We start from the raw sequence: 16,009 nt of genomic DNA, 5'->3' as shown, positions 1-16,009 counted from the left end.
AAAGTCGGCTGTCCTTCCCCCAGTGTCATAGTTTTAAAGTTTGGTTAACTGAAGCTTCTCTTTGCAGGAATTAGAGGTCTTCACACCTGATACCATGCCAACAACTGTATGAATCTTCCACTGAAGAAAAGAAGATCTTAAATTAGTTCTCAGAGGCAGCATTATTAAATAGGATACCATCTCTGGATCTACCTCATTACAGTGATATCAAATAAGGAGACACTATAGCATCCAAGATGACAATGCACATGACTCCCATAATAATAAACAGGCAACCCTAGCACACCAGAAACTATATGTCAAAGACCCCCAAATGTCAGCATTCTGGTTCTGCTTATCTTTGCTGTGCCTTATTTGACTTTTGGCTTGGATATGAGATTCTACTGCTTCAATTCAAGGCCAGAATACGTGGGCTCTTTTTATCTTATTTGTTTGGAATGTTCAAGTACTTCACAATTTCTCATAAAAAAAAATTACTCCATGACTCCTGGAGGGTAGCAAAAGGCAGATACTCAGCCACTTTTGTAACAGTTCTTCAAGTGCAGAACTTTGCCTCAAGGTCTTGAAGCTAGCTCCAATTCATGTGAGGAGTTCCCAGCCCCTACCACAGCAGAATCCTTGCAGTTACCATCCACAAACCAATAACATATGACAATAATATAGACAAGTACTGTCACTTCAAGAGTGACAGCCTTAGCCCAGCAGCCCAACACTTTAATTTTTTATAAAGTTATGTTAGTCACCATACAGTAAGTACATCATTAGTTTTTTTTTAAGATTTTATTTATTTATTTGACAGACAGAGATCACAAGTAGGCAGAGAGGCAGGCAGAGATAGAGAGAGAGAGAGAGGGAAGCAGGCTTCCTGCGGAGCAGGGAGCCCGATGCGGGGCTCGATCCCAGGACCCTGAGATCATGACCCGAGCCGAAGGCAGCAGCCCAAACCACTGAGCCGCTCAGGCGCCCCGATCATTAGTTTTTGATGTAGTGTTCCATGATTTATTGTTTGCATGTAACACCCATTGCTCCATGCAATATGCGCCCTCCTTAATACCCACCACCAGGCTCATCCATCCTCCCACCCCTCTCCTCTCTAAAGCCCTCAGTTTGTTTCTTGGATTCCATAGTTTCTCATGGTTCATCTTCCCCTCTAATTCCCCCCTTCATTTTCGCCTTCCTTCTCCTAATGTCCTCCACGTTATTCCTTATGCTCCACAAGTAAGTGAAATCATATGATAATTGACTTTCTCTGCTTGACTTATTTCACTCAGCATAATCTCCTCCAGTACCATCCATGTTGATGCAAAAGCTGAGTATTCATTCTTTCTGAGTAATATTCTGTGGTATATATGGACCACATCTTCTTCATCCATTTGTCTGTTAAAGGGCATCTCAGCTCCTTCCACAGTTTGGTTACTGGTGACACTTACCTAGTAGATAAACATATTTCAAATAGCGATATCAGTACAATTTGACAGTTCAAACCTTGACACTGATGCCCTAAGATGTCCTGCTCCTACAATCCCATGCCAAAACCCGCTAAATAAAGATCTAACCTCTTCTCTGTTCCCAAACTCAAACTTTGGTTCTTCCACCTCACTTGTATGCCTGCCTGGATGCTCTATAATTTTCCCAGCTTCCCTCTTTTCTCTGTCCCACTACCTTATGCCTCAATTTCTATGTATTCAAGCCTCTGTTCCATAACTACCTAATGTCAATGCCACCATGGTTATTGTCGACTGCTTAAGTGAAGCATCTATTTTGCTTATCTACATCTCTGTGATTTCATACCCTATCTTAGATAATATAAGGACAACTTTTGGGGAACTAAAACTTATTGGCAGTCTCCATTATAGATCCCTGATGCATCAAGGAATTCCAGGTAGATTGTTTAGATTTATTCTTGACCCACTCTTTTCCATCTTCATGCATGCCCTCTTGGTGCAAGTTAGCAGCCTATCAGTTAGCCGATTTACTTCAACTGATGCCATACCATTTAATTTCCCCTCTTGGGTACATGAAGGGAAATGTACCCTTCACAATATCCCAAGACTCTATTCCCTACTATGCTTAACATTTGGGACTTAGCCATGAAACCATCCCTATAACTGCCCCCATATTACTTCCCATTGTGACCACCACAACTGGAGTAACTATGATTTTCCTTTGTCCAACAACCCACACTTCACTGTCCACTATTCCCCAGTTGTCATCTCCACTTTCTGTGTTTTCAGATCTGCTGGACAATATCTATATGATAGCATGTCACCTAAAAGCTAAACCTCTAGCAATGCTGGATCTGCTACCTAGTGCCTCAGCCTGGACAACTACTTTTGCATCTAATTCCTGTCCTCGTGGAGATGTTTGATATCCAAAATGACTGCTCATCATCTTCTCCCACTCTTATCCCTGCATCTCTTCCCAGCATTCTCCTTACCTCATCACCATTCCTTTCATGGACCCCACACCCTTCCTGCTTCCCATCATGAATCAATATTATACATGGCCTTGTCCCTCCATTAAGACTATTTGGCCCTGGGGTGCCTGGGTGGCTCAGTCAGTTAAGCAGCTGCCTTCGGCTCAGGTCATGATCTCCACATCCTGGGATAGAGTCCCACCTCTGGCTCCCAGCTCAGTGGGGAGTCTGCTTCTCCCTCTCCCTCTCCGCTTCTGCCTGTCCCCGTGTTTGTGCTCTGTCTTTTTCAAATAAATAAATCTTAAAAAAAAAAAAGACTATTTGGCCCTCATATGTCTGAACTGATTAATATTTTCCCACCAGAAACTTTACCCTCCAAGCCCCCTTGGGCTACTTGTTGTCCTGTGGTACCACTCTCATTCAGCTGGGCCACATACTCTACTCTTCCATTCCACTCCTCCTACCTTATACAAATTGACCTTTGTTGTATGCACACCCATACAATATCATGACTTCTGCAAGACCATATATATCAAACAGCTCAGGCCTTAGAAGCCCTTAATGTCACATGAATCTTTCTAGCTGCTATGATCCAACAGTACATTAAACGGATTATTCACCATGACCAAGTGGGATTTATGCCTGGACTGCAAGGGCGGTTCAACATCCCCAAATCAATCCACATGATACATCATATTAATAAAAGAAAGGATAAGAACCATATGATTCTCTCTTTTGATGCAGAAATGGGGTTCCTGGGTGGCTCAATCAGTTAAGTGTCTGCCTTCTGCTCAGGTCATGATCTCAGGGTCCCCGCAAGCCCCACACAGGGCTGTCTGCTCAGCAAGGAGCCTGTGTCTTCCTTTCCCTCTACCTACTGCTCTGTCTGCTTGTGCTCTTTCTCTCTGTCAATTGATGCAGAAAGAGAATTTGACAAAATACAGCAACCTTCATGATAAAAACACTTCACCATGTAGAGATAGAGGAAACATGCCTCAATATCATAAAAGCCATATATAAAAAACCCACAGCAAATATCATGATCAACGGGGAAAAATTGAGAGCTTTTCCCCTACGGTCAGGACCATGACAGGGATTTCCACTCTCGCCACTGTTTTCAACATAGTTTTAGAAGTCCTAGCCTCAGCAACCAGACAGCAAAAAGAACTAAAAAAAAAAAAAAAAAAAAAAATCCGGGGGGGTTGGGACAAGATAGTGGGGAAGTAGGAGGAGGCACCATTTCAACCTGCACCCTAAAGCGAGCTGATACCTACCAAAGTACTCTGATCACCCATGAAATCAGCCTGAGATTAGAATTATCCACTTCTGGATCTCTACGGGAAGAAGACACCAGTGGGCACGTAAAGCGGGTGGGAACATCAGACTGATATCGGAACATAAACAAAACGGGGAGGGAGCCACCAGAAGCAACCCATTGGAAAGTAATACCCCAATATGAGAGTGCCCTGCGATTGGAGAACAGCATTAACTTGGAGTCACGTTGAAAGCACTCAAAAAGAGCAAAGGATCGTGGGGGGGGGGGGGGGTTGTGTGAATTGGGGTGGTTAGGGACAGGGGCTTAAGTCCCCGGACCCAGGACAGCCACCCCTGGTGCTGAGCCAGAGAGAGTGCAGTGAAGAAGCCAGGTCTTGGTCCCTGAGCTGCCAGCACCTGAGAGCGTCTGGGTGGCAGCTCCCATGAGGGGCAGGGAGCCTCGCCAGCCCCAGCCAGCAGAATCACAGCCCTTTGCACTCTCCTTGTGCGCCATGCTACCAGAGTCTGAGTCACATCCCACATCCTCCCCTGAGGGAGGACCCTGCACCTGGAGAGTCTGAGCACTCCCAGCTCAGCCAGTGGGAAAATCTCAGTGTGCTATCGCTGCTTGGAACCTCTATGGCGGTCTGGAGCTGCTCAGACAGCTGCGGCTATCGTGGTTTTGGGTACAAGCCAGAGTTCCTGTGACCCCAGAGACTGTGAATGGGAATGTGCTCTGCCAGCGGCTGAGGGCGAATTTATGTGCTCTGGAGCACCCAGAGGAGAACGAACTGAGGCTTCTCTCTGAGAGGGAGGTCTGGAGGCAGTTTGCTTTCCTTTAAACCTCCAAAAACCATTAAAAGCTGCCAAGGCGAGAGAAAACAAATGAACAAACAAACAAACAAAACCTCCAGAGAACAAAAGCCTGAAAAACCGGTTTCCTCAGAGCCCACCCCCTTGACGGGGGCAGGAGGACTTAATTCAGGGAACAGTGCCTGAAAAACCAATCAACAGGCCCCTCTCCAGAAAACTAAACAAAAAAAAAAAAAAAAAAAAGACAAAAAAACCACCACCACTACTTCATAGATACAACTTTTATTATTTTTTTTAAATTTTTTAATTTTTTATAAACATATATTTTTATCCCCAGGGGTACAGGTCTGTGAATCACCAGGTTTACACACTTCACAGCACTCACCAAAGCACATACCCTCCCCAATGTCCATAATTATGGACAACTTTTATTTTTAATTCGATCCCACTATTCTGGTTCATTTTTTATGCATAATTTTTAACCTATTTAGCAACACAACGAGATGTCCAGCACATCAAATTCCATAATAAGCATTTAACCTGAACTTTTTGATACATATACTGTTTTTCTTTTGCTTTTCTATTTTTTAAATTTTTAAATTTTATTTTATTTTAGTTTATTCATTTTTTAATTTTTATTTTTTAATATTCATATAGAGTTAAACTTCAAGGTAATCCCCTTTCCCCAATCAATGCTACCCCTATAGGTAAACCAGTTTTTAATCCCCCTTTATCTTAGGAAAGTTGAGTCCTTTAAAAAAGATATCAAGATACATCCAGGAAGAATCAAAATAACTTTTCTCACCCACACTGAAAATTTATAACCACTCTCCCATCTTTTTCTTCTGCCACTGTTTCTGTGTATTTGTGTTTGTCCTGGTAGTATATAAATCTTATACTTGGAGTTCTTTTTGACGAGGTTCTTTTTGTTTTTGTTTGTTTGTTTGTTTGTTTTTATGTATTTATTTATTTTTCTTTTGTCATCTATTTTATCAGTCTTTTTGTTTGTTTTTGTTTGTATACTTCATAAATCTTACCTTGGGGCCCATTTGGGCTGGGCCTTCTCTTTTATTTTATCTTTCTTTTTTTATTCCTCTCTCTCTCTCTCTCTCTCTCTCTCTTTCTTTTGATTCTTTTTTTCTTTCTTTTGGGTGAGGACTCTTGATTGCTCAGAAGCATTCCAGGGTAAACCTTGCCTGCACCATGGTCGATACATTCAGCTACATCCATTCAGCCATCTCTCACCAAAATGACTAGGAGGAGGAATGCCCAAAAGAAGAAAAATTCAGAGGCTGGGCCTTCTGCAACAGAGCTAACGGCTATGGACCTAGACAATATGTTGGGAAAGGAATTCAGGCTAACAATTATCCAGGCATTAGCTAGGTTGGAGAAAGCCATGGATTACTAAATAGAATTGATTAGGGCAGAAGTGAAAGCCAACAGGGATGATGTTCACAATGTTCTCAATGAGTTCCAATCTAATCTAAATTCTCTCAAAGCTAGGGTAACTGAGACAGTAGATAGAATTAGTGATCTGGAGGACAAACAGAGAAAAAGGATCAGGAGGAAGCCTGGAACAAACAATTTAGAAGCCATGAAAACAGAATTAGGGAAATAAATGATGCTATGAAGTGTTCCACATCAGAATTATTGGAATACCTGAGTGGGAGGAGAAAGAAAGAAAGCTAGAAGATATAGTTGAACAAATTCTCCATGAAAATTTTCCCAATCTTGTGAATGGAACCAGCATTCCTGTACTAGAGGCAGAACGGTCTCTCCACAAGATTATAGAATTTAGAAAGACCTCAAGACAACTGATAATAAGAATGATAGATCATAATTGTAGACAGAAGCTCTTGAAAGCAGCTAGGACAAAAAAATTCCTTATGGACAGAGGAAAGCCCACCAGAATAATGTCAGACCTGTCCACAGAAACCTGGCAAGCCAGAAGGGATGGCAAGATGTATTCAGGGCACTAAATGATAAAAAATGAAGCCAAGAATACTTAATTCAGCAAGACTGACATTCAAAATGGATGGAGAGATAAAGAGTTTCCAAGACCGGCAAGACTGACATTCAAAATGGATGGATAGATATAGAGTTTCAAAGACCGGCAAGGCTTAAAAGACTATTCAACCACCAAGCCGACACTGCAGGAAATATTAAAGCGGGTTCTATAAAAGAGGAAAAATCCCAAGAATAGCATTGAACAGAAATATAGAGACAATCTACAGAAAGAAAGACTTCAAAGGTAACACGATGTCAATAAAAACATATCTATCAATAATCACTCTCAGTGTGAATGGCCTAAATGCGCCCATAAAACAACACAGGGTTGCAGATTGGATAAAACGACAGGACCCGTGCATATATTGTCTACAGGAGACCCATTTTGAACCTAAATATACACCCAGACTGAAAGTGAAGGGATGGAGAAGCATCTTTCATGCCAATGGACCTCAAAAGAAGGCTGGGGTAGTGCTTCTTATATCAGATAAATTAGATTTTAAACTAAAGACTGTAGTCAGAGATACAGAAAGACAATACATCATTCTTAAAGGGATTATCCACCACGAAGATCTAACAATTGAAAATATTTATGCCTCCATTATGGGAGTAGCCAATTACACAAGAAAACTGTTAATCAAGATAAAGAATCATATTGATATGAATACATTAATAGTAAGAGATCTTAACACACCACTATCAGTAATAGATCATTCAAGCACAAAATCAATAAAGAAACAAGAGCATTGAATGACACATTGGACCAGATGGACTTCATAGATATATACAGAACATTCCATCCTAAAACAACAGAATACTCATTCTTCTCAAGTGCACATGGAACCTTCTCCAGAATAGACCACCTACTGGGTCACAAATCAGGACTCAACCGATACCAAAAGACTGAGATTATTCCCTGCATATTCTCAGATCACAGTGCTTTGAAACTGGAGCTCAATCACAAGGAAAAGTTTGTATGGAATTCATACACCTGGAAGCTAAAGGCCAACTTGCTTAAGAATGCTTGGATCAACCAGGAGATCAATGAAGAACTGAAACAATTCATGGAAACCAATGAGAATGAAGACACTTCAGTCCAAAACCTATGGGATACAGCAAAGGCAGTCCTCAGGGGGAAATACATAGCCATCCAAGCCTCCCTCAAAAAAATTGAAAAATCCAGAACACAGCAGCTGTCTCTACACCTTAAAGAACTGGAGAATCCACAACGAATTAAGCCAACTCCACACAAGAAGGGAAATAATCAAGATTAGAGCAGAGATCAATGAGATAGAAACTAGAGATACAGTAGAACGCATCAATGAAACTAGAAGCAGGTTTTCTGAAAGAATCAATAAGATCACTAAACCATTGGCCAAACTAATCCAAAAGAAAGGAGAGAAGGCCCAAATTAATAAAATTATGAAAAAAAGGGAGAGATTACAACTAACACCAAGTAAGCAGAAACAATCATCAGAAGTTATTATCAACAGTTATATGCTAATAAGTTAAGCAACCTAGATGAAATGGATGCATTCCTGGAAAACTATAAACTTACAAAATTGAACCAGGAAGAAACTGACAACCTGAATAGACTGATATCTAGTAACGAGATTGAAGCCATGACCAAAAACCTCCCCAAAAACAAGAGCCCAGGGACTGATGGATTTCCTGGGGAATTCTACCACTTTCAAAAAAGAAATAACACCTATTATCCTGAAGCTGTTTCAAAAAATTGAAGCAGAAGGAAAACTTCCAGACTCTTTCTATGAAGCCAGCATTATCCTGATCCACAAACCAGGCAAAGACCCCACCAAAAAGGAGAATTTCAGACCAATATCACTGATGAATTTGGATGCTAAGATTCTCAATAAGACCCTAGCAAGTAGGATCCAACAGTACATTAAGAAGATTATCTTCCATGACCAGCTGGGAATTATCCCTGGAGTGCAAGGATGGTTCAACATTCACGAATCACCCAATGTGATAGAGCAAATCAATAAGAGAAGAGAGAAGAACCACATGGTCCTCTCAATTGATCCATAAAAAGCACTGGACAAAATCCAGCATTCATTCCTGATTAAACCGCTTCAAAGTATAAGGATAGAGGGAACATTCCTGAACTTCATAAAATCTATCTATGAAAAGCCCAAAGTAAATATCATCCTCAATGGGGAAAAGCTGACAGCCTTCCCGTTGAGGTCAGAAACACAACAAAAATGCCCACTCTCACCACTCTTGTTCAACATAGTATTAGAAGTCCTATCAACAGCAATCAGACAACAAAGAGAAATAAAAGACATTCAAATTGGCAATGAAGAAGTCAAACTTTCTCTCTTTGCAGATTACATGATACTTTATATGGAAAACCCAAAAGACTCCACCACCAAACTACTAAAACTCATACAGCAATTCAGTAATGTGACAGGATACAAAGTCAATGTACAGAAATCAGTGGCTTTCTTATACACTAGCAATGAAAACACAGAAAGGGAAATTAGAGAATCGATTCCATTTACTATAGCACCAAGAACCATAAGATACCTGGGAATAAACCTAACCAAAGAGGTAAAGGATCTGTACTTGAGGAACTACAGAACACTCATGAAAGAAATCGAAGAAGACACAAAAAGATGGAAGACAATTCCATGCTCTTGGATTGGAAGAATAAATATTGTTAAAATGTCTATACTGCCTAGAGCAATCTATACTTTTAATGCCATTCTGATCAAAATTCCACTGGTATTTTTCAAAGAGCTGGAGCAAGTAATCCTAAAATTTGTATGGAATCAGAAGAGACCCTAAATCGCTAAGGAAATGTTGAAAAACATAAATAAAATGGGAGGCATCACGTTACCTGATTTCAAGCTTTACTACAAAGCTGTGATCACCAATACAGCATGGTACTGGCATAAAAACAGACACATAGACCAGTGGAACAGAGTAGAGAGCCCAGATATGGACCCTCAACTCTATGGTCAACTAATCTTCGGCAAAGCAGGAAAAAATATCCAGTGGAAAAAAGACAGTCTCTTCAATTAATGGTGCTGGGAGAATCAGACAGCTATGTGAAGAAGAATGAAACTCAACCATTCTCTTACACCTTACACAAAGAAAAACTCGAAATGGATAAAAGACCTCAATGTGAGACAGGAATCCATCAGAATTCTAGAGGAGAACATAGGCAGTAACCTCTTTGATATCAGCCACAGCAACTTCTTTCAAGATATGTCTCCAAAGGCAAAGGAAACAAAAGCGAAGATGAACTTTTGGGACTTCCTCAAGATCAAAGGTTTCTGCACAGCAAAGGAAACAGTCAACAAAACAGACAACCCACGGAATGGGAGAAGATATTTGCAAATGACAGTACAGACAAAAGGTTGATATCCAGAATCTATAACGTACTTCTCAAACTCAACACACACAAAACAGATAGCCATGTCAAAAAATGGGCAGAAGACATGAAAAGACACCTTTTCAAGAAAGGCATACAAATGGCTATCAAACACATGAAAAAATGTTCATCATCACTAGCCATCAGGGAGATTCAAATTAAAACCACATTGAGATACCACCTTACACCAGTTAGAATGGCCAAAATTAGCAAGACAGGAAACAACATGTGTTGGAAGGGATGTGGAGAAAGGGGAACCCTCTTATACTGTTGGTGGGAATGCAAGTTGGTGCAGCCACTTTGGAGAACAGTGTGGAGATTCCTTAAGAAATTAAGGGCGCCTGGGTGGCTCAGTGGGTTAAGCCGCTGTCTTCGGCTCAGGTCATGATCTCAGGGTCCTGGGATCAAGTCCCGCATCAGGCTCTCTGTTCAGCGGGGAGCCTGCTTCCCTCTCTCTCTCTCTGCCTGCTTCTCCATCTACTTGTGATTTCTCTCTGTCAAATAAATAAATAAAATTAAAAAAAAAATAGAACTTCCCTATGACCCTGCCATTGCACTCCTGAGTATTTACCCCAAAGATACAGATGTAGTGAAAAGAAGGGCCATCTCTACCCCAATATTCATAGCATCAATGTCCACGGTCACCAAACTGTGGAAAGAACCAAGATGCCCTTCAACGGATGAATGGATAAGGAAGATGTGGTCCATATACACTATGGAGTAGTGTGCCTCCATCATAAAGGATGAATACCCAACTTTTGTAGCAACATGGACAGGACTGGAAGAGATTATGCTGAGTGAAATAAGTCAAGCAGGAAGAGTCAATTATCATATGGTTTCATTTTTTTTGTGGAGTTTAACAAATAACACAGAGGATGTGGGGAGATGGAGAGAAGAAGAGAGTTGAGGGAAATTGGAGGGGCAGATGAACCATGAGAGACCATGGACTCTGAAAAACAATCTGAAGGAGTTGAAGGGGCAGCAGTGGGAGACTGGGGGAGTCTGGTGGTGGGTATTATGGAGTGCCTGTGTCGCATGGAGCACTGAGTGTGGTGCATAAACAATGAATTCTGTAACACTGAAAAGAAATTAAATAAAAAAATCCAAAAGGGGAAGGACGACATCAAACTTTCAGGCTTCACAAACAACAGGACAATTTATGTCGAAAACCCAAAAGACTCAATCCCCAAATTGCTAGAACTCATACAGGAATTTAGCAAAGACACAGGATATAAAATCAATGTACAGGAGTTAGTTACATTTCAATATACTAACAGTGATGAAGAAGAAAGAGAAATCAAGGAATCAATCCCATTTACAGTTCCACCAAAAATCATAAGATACCTAGGATCAAATATAACCAAAGAGGTAAAGGATTTGTACTCTGAAAAGTATAGAACAATTATGAAAGAAATTGAGGAAGACACAAGGAAATGGAAAAATATTCCATGCTCATGGATTGGAAGATCAAGTATTGTTAAAATGTCTATTTTATTTATTTATTTGACAGAGATTACAAGTAGGCAGAGAGGCAGGCAGAGAGATAGGAGGAAGCAGGTTCCCTGCTAAGCAGAAAGCCCAGTGTGGGGCTCGATCCCAGGATCCTGGGATCATGACCTGAGCTGAAGGCAGAGGCTTTGACCCACTGAGTCACCCAGGTGCCCCAAGATAAAAAGCTTTTGCAGAACAAAGAAAGCAGTCAACAAAACTAAAAGGCAACCTCCATATTGGGAGAAGATATTTGCAAATGTTTTATCCAATAAAGAGCTAGTTTCCAAAATCTATAAGACCATGTCAAACTGAACACCAAAAAACAAAAACAAAAACAAAAAAACACAACCCAGAAAATTCCAGTCAAGAAATGGGCAGAAGACATGAACAGACATTTCTCCAAAGAAGATATACAAATGGTTAACAGATATGTGACAAAGTGTTCAACATCACTTATCATCAAGGGACTACAAATCAAAAGCATAATGAAATACCACCTCACACCAGTCAGAATGGCTAAAATTAGCATATCAGGAAACAGATGTTGGCAAGGATGCGGAGAAAGGGAAACCCTCTTACATTGTTGGGAATGCAGACTGGTGCACACACTGTGGAAAGCAATATGGAGGTTTGTCAAAAAGTTAAAAATAGAGCTACCCTATTTCCCAGCAATTGCACTACTAGGTATTTACCCAAAGGATACAAACAGTGATTTGAAGGGGCACAGGCACCTCAATGTTTATAGCAGCAATGTCCACAATAGGACAATATGGAAAAAGTCCAGATGTCTTTCAACAGATGAATGTATAAAGAAATTGTAAATATATACAGTGGAATATTACGGTCATGAAAAAGAATGAAATCTTGGCATTTGCAATGACATGTATGGAGCTACAGTGTATAAGTGAAATAAATCAGTCTGTGAAAGACAAATACCATATGATGTCACTCATATGTGGAATTTAAGAAACAAAACAGATGAACATAAGGGAAAGGGAAAAAAAGAGGGAGGCAAATCAGAAGAAACCCTTAACTACGAAGAACAAACTGAAGGCTGCTGGAGGGGAGGTGGGTGGCAGTATTGACTCAATGAGTGATGAGTGTTAAGGAAGTCAATTGTTGTGTTAAGTACTGGATGTTATCTGTAAGTGAGGGATCACTGAATTTTGTTCCTGAAAGGAATATTACACTATATATTAACTAACTAAAATTTAAGTAAAAAAAAAACTGAAACAGGGGCTCCTGGGTGGCTCAATGGGTTAAAGCCTCTGCCTTCGGCTCAGGTCATGGTCCTAGGGTCCTGGGATCGAGCCCCACACTGGGCTTTCTGCTTAGCAGGGAACAGCCAATTTCATATCAGAAATCATGTTGCCAGAAGTCAATGGGAGGACATTTTTAAAGGGCTGAAAGAAAAAAAAAAAAAGTAAACCAGGAATTCTATGCCCAGCAGTTTCCCTTAAATAATGCAGGACAAATTAAATTATTAGCAGATAAACAAGAGCTGAAGGAGTCCAAACTGTTTATAACAAAGATAATGGAAATAATTCACAGAAATACAGTGATAATAGGGAAATGTAACAAGAGATAAAGAAGAGCACTATATAATCATAAAGGGAAAAATCCAACAGGAAGTTTTAACAATAGTAAATATTTATGTACTCGACATGGAAGCATCCAAATACATAAAGCAGCTAATAACAAACATACAGGATGTAATTGATAGTAATACAATAATAGTAGGGGTACATTACCATCTGACTTACATCCTTGGACAGATCATCCAAATAGAAATTCAGGAAACACAGTGACTTTGAATAACACACTGGAGCAGATTGATTTAACAGACATATTCTGAATATTCCATTCTAAAACAGCAGAATACACATTATTTTTAAGTCCACATGGAACAGTCTCCAGGATAGATCACATATTGTGATCTGTGGATCACTTGTCGCAAAACAAGTCTCAACAAATTCAAAAAAATCAAAGTTATATCATGCATGTTTTCTGACCACAATGCTATGAAACTAGAAATCAACCACAATAAAAAATCTGGAAAGGCCACAAACAACTGGAAGTTAAATAACATGCTACTAAACAATGAATGGGTCAACCACAAACTCAAAGAAGTTAAAAAAATTATCTGGATGGAAACAAATAAAAATGAAAACACAGTGATTCAAACATTTAGGATACAGGAAAAGTGGTTTTAGAGGGGAAATCTCTAGCAATACAGGCCTGCCTCAAGAAGCAAGCCATAATGACTAAAGATGTTGAGCATCATTTCATGTGTCTGTTGACCATTTGTACATCTTTGAAATAATGAGAAAAAGAATACCAGATTAGAAATAATAGCAAAGGCACAAAAACCAACAAGAAAAAACTGGACTTTATGAAAATGAAAATATTTTATGCATCAAATGTCACTATCAAAAGAGTGAAAACACATCATATAGAATGGAAGAAAACACTTGAAAAGTGTATATCTGATAAGGGTCAGAGTATATAAACTCAACAACACAAGAAAAACAACCCAGTTAAAAAATGGGCAAGGGACTTGAGTGGATATTAGTCCAAAGAAGATACACAAATGACCAACAGGCATATGAAAAGATGCTCAACATCTTTAGTCATTGTGAATATGCAGGTCAAAGCCACAATGAGGAAACACTTCTCACCTAGCTGAATGTTTATAATAGAAAAATACTGGGGCACCTATGTGGCTTCGTTTGTTGAGCATCTGACTATTTTTGCTCAGGTTGTGATCTCAGGGTTATGGGATTCAGCCCCAGGACAAGCTCCATGCTCAGCAAGGAGTCTGCTGGAGATTCTCTCTTCTTCTCTCTCTGCCTCTCTCCCCCTCTCAAATAACGCATAAATAAATTTTAAAATTTAAAAACAATTAAAAAATTAAAAATACAGACAATAACACATGTTGGCCAGATTGTGGAGAAAAATACAGACAATAACACATGTTGGCCAGATTGTGGAGAAAATTGCTGGTGGGAATATAAAATGATGCAGCCACTGTAAAAAATAGTGTGGTAGTTTCTCAAATAGTTAAACACATAACTTCCTTTTGACCCCCAAATTCCAAAAGCAGGTATGTTACCCTCCCAAAATTGAAAACAGGTATTCAAAAAAATATTTGCCTCTGAATACTCATAGCAGCAGTATTCATAATAGCCTCAAAATGTAAACAACCCAATAGTCCATCAACAGATGAATGGGTACATAAAATGTAATACATCCCAAAATGGAATATTATTTGAACATAAAAAGGAATGCAATACTTATACATACTACAAAGTGAAAAAAATCTGAAAAAACATTAAGCTTAGTGAAAGAAGCAAGTCACAAAGGTCATAGATTATATGATTCCATTTATGTGAAACATCCAGAATAGATAAGTCCATATAAAGAGAAAGCAGACTAGTAGTTGTCCTAAGTTGGTGGGAGAGGCATGGGGAGTATTATATAAATGGGCCAGAGATGGCCTCTGTGTATTAGCCTAAAATGGACCCCATCTTGTTTACTTCTTCACAGCAGGCTTGGGCCATTATTACAAACCCCACCGGAGCCAAACTCAAATTTGCATACATTTTATCATTTTAAATATATTCAAAATATATTTTCAGTCATTTAGATATATTAATTTTACATATTCCACAAACTGTACCCAACATATAACCACAGGTAACATAAACCCTGTAGGAATAAAAAGACTTCAAATTGCTGCAGCCTTTCAGAGTTCTCTGACCCACAAACTTCCCATCTTGCAGCAGAGTGGTAATACCTAGACTTGTAAGCCTTCTCTCTGATTTCCTCCTTTCTCATGAGAGTTTCTTTTCCATATTCCTCTTCTGGGTGGTGGCCTCATGCAGGTCTTTGTCCCTGAATGGCATTTTGCTGGGAGGGACTTCTCTTTAATGCAACAGTATCTAAGTATTACCCAAATAAAGCTTATGCGTTATTGCCTCTCATCGTCCTGTCTTCCTTGATTAACCTTGAAATCCCTGCACTTAACCATTGGGAGTGACTTTTAATTGGTTATGTGGTTTCTTTTTGAGATGTGAAAATAATTTTGGTACAAGATATAGGTGATGATTGCACAGCACTATGAATGTTCTCAATGCTACTTTAAAGTGGTTGGTTTTATATTCTATAAACTTTATCTCAATTTTTAAAAAAAGTTCCATGCTGTATGATTGAATTTGAATAAGACTCTGGGAATGAAAAAGTTATTGTGATGGAGAACAAGTTAATGGTTGCTAAGGGAATAGGGAAATAAGTGTGACTATAAGTAGGTAGCATAGGAGAACTTTGTAGTGATAGAATAGTTCTGTATCTTGATTGCAGTGGTTGTTACATGAATACAAATTATTGCATGTGAAAGTGGTGATAATCTAATTAAATTCTGTTGATTATACTGATGTTAGTTTCCCAGTTTTGATATTGTACTAATTTAGTTAGATGTTATCATTGGAAGAAACTGGGGGAAGTGTACCAGTACTTCTCTGTACTATTTTTGCAACTTCTTATAAATACATTATTTCAAAATAATTTTTTAAAATTATAAATTAGAGAAAATGAATAGATTAGTTGGCCATGTGGGTCATGGGAACAAGTAGAGA

This window comes from Mustela nigripes, chromosome X, assembly GCF_022355385.1.
Source record: "Mustela nigripes isolate SB6536 chromosome X, MUSNIG.SB6536, whole genome shotgun sequence".
In the NCBI taxonomy this organism is placed as follows: domain Eukaryota; kingdom Metazoa; phylum Chordata; class Mammalia; order Carnivora; family Mustelidae; genus Mustela; species Mustela nigripes.
Note: the sequence above shows the minus strand (reverse complement) of the source record.